Source organism: Salmo trutta, chromosome 28 (assembly GCF_901001165.1).
Source record: "Salmo trutta chromosome 28, fSalTru1.1, whole genome shotgun sequence".
Taxonomy (NCBI): Eukaryota; Metazoa; Chordata; class Actinopteri; order Salmoniformes; family Salmonidae; genus Salmo; species Salmo trutta.
In genome coordinates this window covers 29,005,079-29,017,724 of record NC_042984.1, presented here as the reverse complement: position 1 = coordinate 29,017,724, position 12,646 = coordinate 29,005,079, and positions in this window count along the sequence as shown.

Genomic DNA, 12,646 nt, shown 5'->3' with positions numbered 1-12,646 from the left:
CTGCAATTTGGGCTCAGCTGTATTTTCTAAGTGTAGGTGTTTATGTATAGGACACAATTGTTGCAGGGCCAAATCACCCTCAAAAAAGGGAGAGAAAGTGGATGGGATTTCTTTACCTTTTCTCCTGTAGGTTCTCTGTGAGGTGAGCCAGTGTGGCCCCGTCACATTCCAGATAATGTGGAGGGCCTTGGATGTTGGTGTGTGAAACAGGAGCAACTTTGTCTGTTGGTGTCTCTGTCACATCAGCTGTTCCTGTCCCTTGTTTGTTGCAACCTGCAAGCACGGCATAAGCACGCACAGCTCCACAAGGATACAGCTCAAATTATCTACAGGAGGTTTTCTGTAAAGTATTTGAAAACATTAAAGAATTCTACATAATGCCCATTTCATTTGTTAGCTAGCACAGTGACCAAACACTATCAAAGGAAAATACAAAAGCACATATTTGAAGGTGCTTTTAATACACTATATTGAGAAGTGGCTGGAAATAACATCTAAAATGTGGTTAAATTTGGATTTGGTTAAATTTGGATTTGGGAGGTGGAGGGTGATATAATTTACTAGCCTAAGTAATATGACACTGACAAAAGCACATATTACAGCATACTACAAGTCACGGAAGTGAATGAAAATAAAATGATGCTGACATCTAAAATGTAATTTCCCCCTCCAGAAATGAGCCTAATACATATTGGTCCATATTGTCAGGAAGGTGTCCTATTTAGAAATAATCATTATCACCTGATGTAGCCAGCTAATGCAGCATAGTGGCTAGAAATAAATAGGGGTTTTCCATCTGCGTCTATCCCAAACTCTAAACAGTAGGCTCTCTTGTTGCTAGTTAGAAACATATTGATGACTTGAATGTCCCAACAAAAAAAACATTCCACTGGCACTCAGCCAACCAAGGATCATGTACTGTGAATATAATGTAGGCCTACCAGTTACACCTGACCCTTGCTACATTTATCTGCGGTCTTCCCTATGCATTCATGCCACTGGTGACCGCTAAAGCACATACAGTGCCTTCGGAAAATATTCAGACCCCTTGACTTTTTCCACATTTTGTTATGTTACAGCCTTATTCTAAAATGGATTAAATAAAAAAAATCTGGAGCAATCGACTTAATAATTACAAAGCGAAAACAGGTTTTTAGACATTTTTGCACATATTAAAAATACAAAACAGAAATACCTTATCTAAGTATTCAGACCCTTTCCTATGAGACTCAAAATTGAGCTCAGGTGCATCCTGTTTCCATTGATCATCCTTGAGATGTTTTTACAACTTGATTGGAGTCCACCTGTGGTAAATTAAATTGAATGGACATGATTTGGAAAGGCACACCTGTCTATATAAGGTCCCACAGTTGACAGTGCATGTCAGAGCAAAAACCAAGCCATGAGGTTGAAGGAATTGTCCGTAGAGCTCCGAGACAGGATTGTGTCGAGGCATAGATCTGGGGAAGGGTGCCAAAAAATCTGCAGCATTGGAGGTCCCCAAGAACACAGTGACCTCCATCATTCTTAAATGGAAGAAGTTTGGAACCACCAAGACTCTTCTTAGAGCTGGCCGCCCAGACAAACTGAGCAATCGGGGGAGAAGGGCCTTGGTCAGGGAGGTGACCAAGAACCTGATGGTCACTCTGACAGAGCTCTCGAGTTCCTCTGTGGAGATGGAAGAACCTTGCAGAAGGACAACCATCTCTGCAGCACTCTACCAATCAGGTCTTTATGGTAGAGTGGCCAGACGGAAGCCTCTCCTCAGTAAAAGGCACATGACAGCCCGCCCGGAGTTTGCCAAAAGGCATCTAAAGACTCTCAGACCATGAGAAACAAGATTCTCTGGTCTGTTGAAAACAAGACTGAACTCTTTGGCCTGAATGCCAAGCAATCATGCCTGGAGGAAACCTGGCACCATCCCTACGGTGAAGCATGGTGGTGGAAGCATCATGCTGTGGGGTTGTTTTTCAGCAGCAGGGACTGGGAGACTAGTCAGGATGGAGGAAAAGATGAATGGAGCAAAATACAGAGAGATCCTTGATGCCTGCTTCAGAGCGTCAAGGACCTCAGACTGGGGTGAAGGTTCACCTTCCAACAGGACAATGCCCCTAAGCACACAGCCAAGACAACGCAGGAGTGGCTTTGGGACAAGTCATTGAATGTCCTTGAGTGGCCCAGCTAGAGCCCGGACTTTAACCCGATCAAACATCTCTGGAGAGACCTGAAAATAGCTGACAGATCTCCACTCCATAAAAGGAGGAAATCACCATCGTCTGATCGCGCTGCTTTCTCTTCCTTCACTCTGTCAAATCCAGAAGTTCTGTGCGTCCATGAATCCACCACAGACTACTCAGTAAATATACCACTTTATGGTTAAAGGAATTCCTGCCTCAGTCTCATCCATTCCTCTGTCACCTGACCCGTGACCACCTGTTCACCCTCACTGTCAGTCATCCTACCTGTCCAGCTACCCACACAGATTCCACTAATCTTTCAATAAGACTAGTCTGGATCGAATAGAATAAGGCTGTAATGTAGCAAAATGTGGAAAAGGTCAAGTGGTCTGGAAACTTTCTGAAGGCACTGTAAATAATGTGTCTGTTCCATTTTAGGCCTACTCATTAATTGGATTTGAGAAATATGTGTAGCCTAGTAACACTAGACGTCTCTGTGATCCTCAGTTAACAGTGGCCATCAGAACTGCTTTCAAAGGTGTGTTTTCAGACTGCATTAAGAATGAGGTTTAGAAATTCTGTAGTTGTTCAATGACTGGGCATTCATATTTCTCTCCCTGTGCGGCTCTCGCAACAGACACAAAGTCAAAATTGGCTATATCGTAAAAATGGCGTTATTTAAGATTAGGCCAGACAACTTGATTTACTGTTTACGGCAAAGAACCACAGGCTGAAATAAAACTTCTGTATTTACTTATTAATTTTGAGATTTGTTTGTATTTTGGGCCATTAATATTAGTATTTTCAAATTTCATTGCTCACATACAGATATTTAGCAGATGTTATTGTGGGTGTAGTGAAATGCTTGTGTTCCTAGCACCAACAGTGCAGTTGTATCTAACAATTCACAACAATATACACAAATCTAAAAGTAAAATAATGGAATTAAGAAATAAATAAATATTAGGATGAGCAATATCGGAGTGGCATTGACTAAAATACAGTAGAATCGACTACAGTATAAAGCAGTATGTAAACATTATTAAAGTGACTAGTGTTCCATTATTAAAGTGACCAGTGATTTCCTGTCTACGTATATAGGCAGCAGCCTCTAAGGTGCAGGGTTGACTAACCGGGTGGTAGCCGGCTAGTGATGGCTATTTAACAGTCTGATGGCCTTGGGATAAAAGCTGTTATTTAGTGTCTCGGTCCCAGCTTTGATGCACCTGTACTGACCTCGCCTTCTGGATGATAGCAGGGTGAACAGACCTTGGCTCGGGTGGTTGTTGTCCTTGATGATATGTTTTACCTTTCTGTGACATCGGGTGCTGTAGGTGTCCTGGAGGGCAGGCAGTTTGCCCCTGGTGATGCATTGGGCAGACCGCACCACCCCCTGGAGAACCCTTTGGTTGCGGACTGTGCAGTTGCCGTACCAGGCGGGGATACAGCCTGACAGGATGCTCTCAATTGTGCATCTGTAAAAGTTTGTGAGGGTCTTAGGAGCCAAGCCAAATTTCTTCAGCCTCCTGAGGTTGAAGAGGCGCTGTTGTGCCTTCTTCACCACACTGTCTGCGTGGGTGGACCTGTCCGTGATGTGTACAAAGAGGAACTTGAAGCTTTTCACCTTCTCCATTGCGGTCCCGTTGATGTGGATAGGGGGGGTGCTCCCTCTGCTTTTTCCTGAAGTCCACGATCAGCTCCTTAATTTTGTTGACGTTGAGGGAGAGGTTATTTTCCTGCCACCCCTCCGCCAGGGCCATCACCTCCTCCCTGTAGGCTGTCTCGTCATTGTTGGTACTCAGGCCTACTATGGTTGTGTCATCTGCAAACTTAATGTTTGAGTTGGAGGCGTGCTTGGCCACACAGTCATGGGTGAACCGGGAGTACAGGAGGGGGCTGAGCATGCACCCTTGTGGAGCCCCTGTGTTGAGGATCAGTGAAGTGGAGGTGTTGTTTCCTACATTCACCACTTGGGGGTGGCCCGTTAGGAAGTCCAGGACCCAGTTGCACAGGGTGGGGTTCTGACCCAGGGCCCTAAGCTTGATGATGAGTTTGGAGGGCTGTCGTGGTATCAGCTGTGAGGGCAACATACATTGCTGTGACTATAACCGAAGAGAATTCTCCTGGAAGTTAATACGGTCGGCATTTGATTGTGAGGCATTCTAGGTTGGGTGAACAAAAGGACTTGAGTTTCTGTACGTTATCACAATCACACCATGAGTAGTTAATCATGAAACATACACCACCGCCTTTCTTCTTCCCAGAGAGTTCTTTATTAGTGTCTGTGCAATGTACTGAGAACCCAGCTGGCTGTATGGACAGGGACAGTATATCCAGAGAGCGCCATGATTCCATGAAACAGAGTATGTTACAGTCCCTGATGTCTCTCTGGAAGGAGATCCTTGCCATGAGCTCGTCTCCTTTATTGTCCAGAGACTGAACATTAGCGAGTAATAGAAGTCCACTCCAAATACCTCATCTTGGAGCAGCCTCTGGGATAAGTTAAATTGTCCTGGGGGGACGAACAAAAGATCGAATTCGGGAAAGTCGTATTCCTGGTACATCCATAATTGCAAGCTCTCTACATTAAAGCCCATTTCATAGAGAGTGTTACAACTTGGACTGTGTTTAGTAACTTACTTTGAAGAGATGGTGATTGGGTCTTAATAGACATTTGATAGTCTAAATTCAATATACTTGTCAACTGCTATTTCCGAAAGTCAGACTCGTCTCACACACCAACCCATTTTTCTCAGCTTTTGAAGCATCTGCATTCACCAAATTGTGTGTGGTTATTCTTAGAAATATTTTCCAGGCAGATAGCAAGATGAAAAAAGTATTTATCCACAATCTGCTCTGGACAAGTCCGGTCCTGGAGTGTCTTCACAAAATGAAACCCCAAAAAATGGATATGCTCGATATGCAAATATGTGCATATTTAATGAAATATTGCCTCATTTGCATATTTCAATAACATATTTCAGGAAAATGTTCATACATATGTAACAGGGTTGGTTATGTTTTCACTTGCCTCTAAAGAAATGTGTATTTAACGTTCAAGCATTCATATTGATTGGTTCAACTCTGATGACAATAAGGCGTGTTGTGATTGGCCCCGCTTGCAGATAGGGGGAGATCGTGAATGTCAGGTCTTCCCAGTATGAAAATGTGATGCAAGGGGTTGGTCACGTTCTGAATACTGTTTTCTATTTTACAATGTGTAAAAGTTTGCTGGACATTACTGATTTATACATGTGTGGGTATATGGTACCTATTAGGGATTGAGGGGCTTTCTGGGATGTGCTTTGGCATATGATTGCTGTAAATAAGTGTGTTAGCTAGCAGACACCGATGTAATGGTCACATAAGCCCACTGCTAACACAGTTGTCTTCATGCTACAGATTTTGCCATCGATAGCCATCAATATCGTTAAGCCCTGCACAACTAACGTGCTGTTTCCTATTTAACAGGTATTTACACATGTTATATTTTGTATTGTATTTTTGTATTTTGTTCGCCCAGTATTGAAAATGTGATGCAAGGGATTTTGCCATCGACAGCCATCAATATCGTTAAGCCCTGCACAACTAACGTGCTGTTTCCCATTTAACAACAGAAATAAATTATGCTCAACTTGGACCACTGGCTGATGTGATTTATTTGGACAAAACACAACGCAAGGAGAGTACGATATACATCTGTTACACATAAATGTTTTCTATTTCTGTCTACATTCAAGTGGTAAGTTGATTGTGATATGATTAAGGGGAAACAATTACCCCATTAGGGTGTGGTGCCTAGCCTTAACGGATGGCCTACTTCATGGTGAGGCATCCCTCGTTATAAACAAACCTTCGGTTAAATCACTTTCTGAACTATTAGAAGCTATTAATATCCAAAACAACAATGTCATCATCAAACCAAATGACTAGCCACAGATCAGGGCATTACTCAGCAAAAAAAAATAAAAATCACCCAGTACAAGCTGAAAGTATTTTGGACAAATTGATTTCCAAATGAGTGATGACATCGAATTGTGTGTGTCAGCTGTACGGTGATTTGCGATTAATAACTTATATTTTACTGGTAGCCTACTGCCTGTAGAAGGCCGACAGACAACTCCAAGGTGGAATGTGTTTACAGTTATTTTAAAGCCTATAGGATTACATTCAGGTAATGAACTAATAAGGTGGGACTTGCAAAGCAAAAGTCCCTACTTTAAATCTTCATCATACTTCTGACTTATTATTCAGGGATGCAAACAGGTGAGGGCCCAAAAAGGTGACTTTTTTGTTGTTGCACTGAACATCAATTAATTCAGTCTCTGTAAAATAAAGTGGTTAATGTGAACCTAACTCACTGTCAGGGTTTTCGCTGCTGGTCATTCGAGTCAAGTGCAGGAGAGCAGTGAATAGGTGATCAGGCGACTTCTACACATGCATTGCTTGCTGTTTGGGGTTTTAGGCTGGGTTTCTGTACAGCACTTTGAGATATCAGCTGATGTAAGAAGGGCTATATAAATAAATTTGATTTGAAATTTGATTATTAGCCAAGCAACAAACAGACGGGCGCAAACAGCTACAACTCAAGCCAACCGGCAAAAGTGACAAGCACAAAATACCGTCAATAATAGAACAATAAGGTACAGGCAATGCCCAGGGTGAAAAACCAGACTACCGCAATACACAAAACAAAAACAATTCCACACAAAGACATGGGGGGAACAGAGGAATATATATATATGCAGTGTGATTAGGGAATGTAAACCAGGTGTGCGGGGAACAAGACAAAACAATTGGAACAATGAAAAAAGGAGCGGCGATGGCTAGAAGGCCGGTGAGGTTGACCGCCGAACGCCGTCCGAGCAAGGAGGGGAGCCGACTTCGGCGGAAGTCGTGACACTCACAGCTAAATAATGTAAGGAAAGCATTCCAATGTTATTTGTTGCCTAGACTTTACCGCAAATGACACTCAAGTCTTGAGAAAAAACAATACACTAATATTGCTGTTAGCCATGACAGCCTTTATAATAGAACGCTTGTGACCACACACATTTAATATTGCACTTGGGGGGGAAAACATCTTAAGTAGAAATAGAATGAAACAAACAGGCATTCTATTTTTGCTCTATTATAGTGGCCACTATAGTAGACATCGATCAAGTGCACAAGGCTACATGTGTGCAAAGATAAAGTTCACTGAGTAAAAAATGTAATAATCCCCCTCACTCACATGCAAGTGTTACTGTCAAGTTCAACACAACAAAACAATATCTTTGTGCTACACTGCACGTTATTACATTGTACACTTTCTGCAAGTGGACATCTGTTCTACAATGTGCCAGCAGAGCATGATATCCTTTGTTGGCATAATTGATCGCCTTCAGGCAGAGAGTACACCTGCCATACCCCTTTTTATCCACTGTATTGAGAAAGAGGGAAAGTGTGTGGTGTTCCTTTCACCTCTATAGTGGCATCCAGCTTAAGTCAGGGCCAGCTCCAGCTACACTTAACTATTTAACAAGCAACGCCTCATTTTCACTTAATTCTCTCATTCTGAAAATGAACCACGTAACTTACTGTACTGTAGAGGGAAAACATTAGTTCACAGATAGTAGTTCGTTCGTTAGCAAGTTAACTAGTTAACATTTCTCACAGATTGCCAGAGTCCAGTAAGCAATTAACCCATTTTAACTTGAGGAATGGCAAGGAGTCGTATAACGTTACCAGTTAATACTATAGCGAATTGGTTATGCTATTAGCTCATCTGATGATGTAACGTTAGCTCAAATTCAATCAATTAAATGTATTTATAAAGCCCTTTTTACATCAGCCGATGTCACAAAGTGCTGTACAGAAACCCAGCCTAAAACCCCAAACAGCAAGCAATGCGGATGTAGAAGCACGGTGGCTATGAAAAACTCCCTAGAAAGGCCAGAACCTAGGAAGAAACCTAGAGAGGGACCAAACTCACTAAAAGTGGCAGTAAAAAAGCCAAACCATGACCCAGAAAATATAAAAAACTATCGGCCTATATCGAATCTCCCATTCCTCTCAAAAAAAATGGAAAAAGCTGTTGCGCAGCAACTCACTGCCTTCCTGAAGACAAACAATGTATACGAAATGCTTCAGTCTGGTTTTAGACCCCATCATAGCACTGAGACTGCACTTGTGAAGGTGGTAAATGACCTATTAATGGCGTCAGACCGAGGCTCTTCATCTGTCCTCATGCTCCTAGACCTTAGTGCTGCTTTTGATACCATCGATCACCACATTCTTTTGGAGAGATTGGAAACCCAAGTTGGTCTACACGGACAAGTTCTGGCCTGGTTTAGATCTTATCGGTCGGAAAGATATCAGTTTGTCTCTGTGAATGGTTTGTCCTCTGATAAATCAACTGTAAATTTCGGTGTTCCTCAAGGTTCCGTTTTAGGACCACTATTGTTTTCACTATATATTTTACCTCTTGGGGATGTCATTCGAAAACATAATGTTAACTTTCACTGCTATGCGGATGACACACAGTTGTACATTTCAATGAAACATGGTGAAGACCCAAAATTGCCCTCCCTGAAAGCCTGTGTTTCAGACATAAGGAAGTGTATGGCTGCAAACTTTATACTTTTAAACTCCGACAAAAGAGAGATGCTTGCTCTAGGTCCCAAGAAACAAAGAGATCTTCCTTTGAATCTGACAATTAATCTTGATGGTTGTACAGTCATCTCAAATAAAACTGTGAAAGACCTCGGCGTTACTCTGGACCCTGATCTCTCTTTTGACGAACATATCAAGCTTTTTTCCATTTACGTAACATTACAAAAATCTGACTTTCTGTCCAAAAATGATGCAGAAACGTTAATCCATGCTTTTGTTACTTCTAGGTTGGACTACTGCAATGCTCTACTTTCCGGCAACCTGGATAAAGCACTAAATAAACTTCAGTTAGTGCTATATACGGCTGCTAGAATCCTGACTAGAACCAAAAAAATTGATCATATTACTCCAGTGCTAGTTGAGAACAAGTTCTCATTTACAACTGCGACCTGGCCAAGATAAAGCAAAGCAGTGTGACACAGACAACAACACAGAGTTACACATGGCGTAAACAATAAACAAGCCAATAACACAATAAACAAGTCAATGACACAGCAGAAAAAAAGAAAGTCTATATACAGTGTGTGCAAAAGGCATGAGGAGGTAGGCAATAAATAGGCCATAGGAGCGAATAATTACAATTTATCAGATTAACACTGGAGTGATTAATGAGCATATGATGATGTGCAAGTAGAAATACTGGTGTGCAAAATAGCAGAAAAGTAAATGAAATTAAAACAGTATGGGGATGAGGTAGGTAGATTGGGTGGGCAATTTACAGATGGACTATGTACAGCTGCAGCGATCGGTTAGCAGCTCAGGTAGCTGATGTTTAAAGTTGGTGAGGGAAATAAAAGTCTCCTTCAGCGATTTTTGCAATTCGTTCCAGTCACTGGCAGCAGAGACCTGGAAGGAAAGGCGGCTAAATGAGGTGTTGGCTTTGGGGATGATCAGTGAGATATACCTGCTGGAACGTGTGCTATGGGTGGGTGTTGTTATTGTGACCAGTGAACTGAGATAAGGCGGAGCTTTACCTAGCATAGACTTATAGATGACCTGGAGCCAGTGGGTCTGGTGACGAATATGTAGCGAAGGCCAGCCAACTAGAGCATACAGGTCACAGTGGTGGGTGGTATAAGGTGATTTGGTAACAAAACGGATGGCACTGTGATAGACGGCATCCGGTTTGCTGAGTAGAGTAATGGAAGCTATTTTTTAGATGACATCGCCGAAGTCGAGGATCGGTAGGATAGTCAGTTTTACTAGGGTAAGTTTGGCGGCGTGAGTGAAGGAGGCTTTGTTGCCAAATAGAAAGCCGATTCTAGATTTGATTTTGGATTGGAGATGTTTAATATGAGTCTGGAAGGAGAGTTTATAGTCTAACCAGACACCTAGGTATTTATAGTTGTCCACATATTCTAGGTCGGAACCATCCAGGGTGGTGATGCTAGTCGGGCGGGCAGGTGCCGGCAGTGAACGGTTGAAAAGCATGCATTTGGTTTTACTAGCGTTTAAGAGCAGTTGGAGGCCACGAAAGGAGTGTTGTATGGCATTGAAGCTCGCTTGGAGGTTTGTTAGCACAGTGTCCAAGGAAGGGCCAGAAGTATACAGAATGGTGTCGTCTGCGTAGAGGTGGATCAGGGAATCGCCCGCAGCAAGAGCGACACCATTGATATATACAGAGAAAATAGTCGGCCCGAGAATTGAACCCTGTGGTACCCCCATAGAGACTGCCAGAGGTCCGGACAACATGCCCTCTGATTTGACACACTGAACTCTGTCTGCAAAGTAGTTGGTGAACCAGGCGAGGCAGTCATTAGAAAAACCAAGGCTATTGAGTCTGCCGATAAGAATACGGTGATTGACAGAGTCGAAAGCCTTGGCCAGGTCGATGAAGACAGCTGCACATGACTCTGTCTTTTATCGATGGCGGTTATGATATCATTTAGTACCTTGAGCGTGGCTGAGGTGCACCCGTGACCGGCTCGGAAACCTGATTGCACAGCGGAGAAGGTACGGTGGGATTCGAAATGGTCAGTGATCTGTTTATTAACTTGGCTTTCGAAGACTTTAGATAGGCAGGGCAGGATGTAAATAGGTCTGTAACAGTTTGGGTCTAGGGTGTCACCCCCTTTGAAGAGGGCGATGACCGCGGCAGCTTTCCAATCTTTAGGGATCTCGGACGATACGAAAGAGAGGTTGAACAGGCTGGTAATAGGGGTTGCAACAATGGCGGAGGATAGTTTTAGAAAGAGAGGGTCCAGATTGTCTAGCCCAGCTGATTTGTACAGGTCCAGGTTTTGCAGCTCTTTCAGAACATCTGCTATCTGGATTTGGGTGAAGGAGCTGGGGAAGTTTGGGCAAGTAGCTGCCGGGGCGGCGGAGCTGTTGGCCGGGGTTGGAATAGCCAGGAGGAAGGCTTAACCAGGAGGAAGGCATGGCCAGCCGTTGAGAAATGCTTATTGAAATTTTCGATTATCATGGATTTATCAGTGGTGACCGTGTTCCCTAGCCTCAGTGCAGTGGGCAGCTGGGAGAAGGTGCTCTTGTTCTCCATGGACTTTACAGTGTCCCAGGATGCAAATTTCTGCTTGAAAAAGCTAGCCTTTGCTTTCCTGACTGACTGCGTGTATTGGTTCCTGACTTCCCTGAACAGTTGCATATCGCGGGGACTTTTTGATGCTATTGCAGTCCGCCACAGGATGTTTTTGTGCTGGTCAAAGGCAGTCAGGTCTGGAGTGAACCAAGGGCTATATCTGTTCTTAGTTCTGCATTTTTTGAACGGGGCATGCTTATCTAAGATGGTGAGGAAATTACTTTTAAAGAATGACCAGGCATCCTCGACTGACGGGATGAGGTCAATATCCTTCCAGGATACCCGGGCCAGGTCTATTAGAAAGGCCTGCTCGCAGAAGTGTTTGACAGTGATGAGGGGTGGTCGTTTGACCGCAGACCCATAGCGGATACAGGCAATGAGGCAGTGATCGCTGAGATCCTGATTGAAAACAGTGGAGGTATATTTGGAGGGCAAGTTGGTCAGGATAATGTCTATGAGGGTGCCCATGTTTACGGATTTAGGGTTGTACCTGGTGGGTTCCTTGATGATTTGTGTGAGATTGAGGGCATCTAGCTTAGATTGTAGGACTGCCAGGGTTTTAAGCATATCCCAGTTTAGGTCACCTAACAGAATGAACTCTGAGGCTAGATGGGGGGCGATCAATTCACAAATGGTGTCCAGGGCACAGCTGGGAGCAGAGGGGGGTCGATAGCAGGCGGCAACAGTGAGAGACTTATTTCTGGAGAGATTAATTTTTTAAATGAGAAGTTCGAACTGTTTGGGTATAGACCTGGAAAGTATGAAAGAACTTTGCAGGCTAACTCTGCAGTAGATTGCAACTCCTCCCCCTTTGGCAGTTCTATCTTGACGTAAAAAGTTGTAGTTGGGTATGGAAATCTCAGAAATTTTGGTGGCCTTCCTAAGCCAGGATTCAGACACGGCAAGGACATCAGGGTTGGCGGAGTGTGCTAAAGCAGTGAGTAAAACAAACTTAGGGAGGAGGCTTCTGATGTTGACATGCATAAAACCAAGGCTTTTTCGATCACAGAAGTCAACAAATGAGGGTGCCTGGGGATACGCAGGGCCTGGGTTTACCTCCACATCACCCAAGGAACAGAGGAGGAGTAGGATGAGGGTACGGCTAAAGGCTATCAAAACTGGTCGCCTAAAGCGTTGGGGACAAAGAATAAAAGGAGCAGATTCCTGGGCGTGGTAGAATAGATTCAGGGCATAATGTGCAGACAGGGGTATGGTGGGGTGCTGGTACAGCGGAGGTAAGCCCAGGCACTGAGTGATGATAAGAGAGGTTGTATCTCTG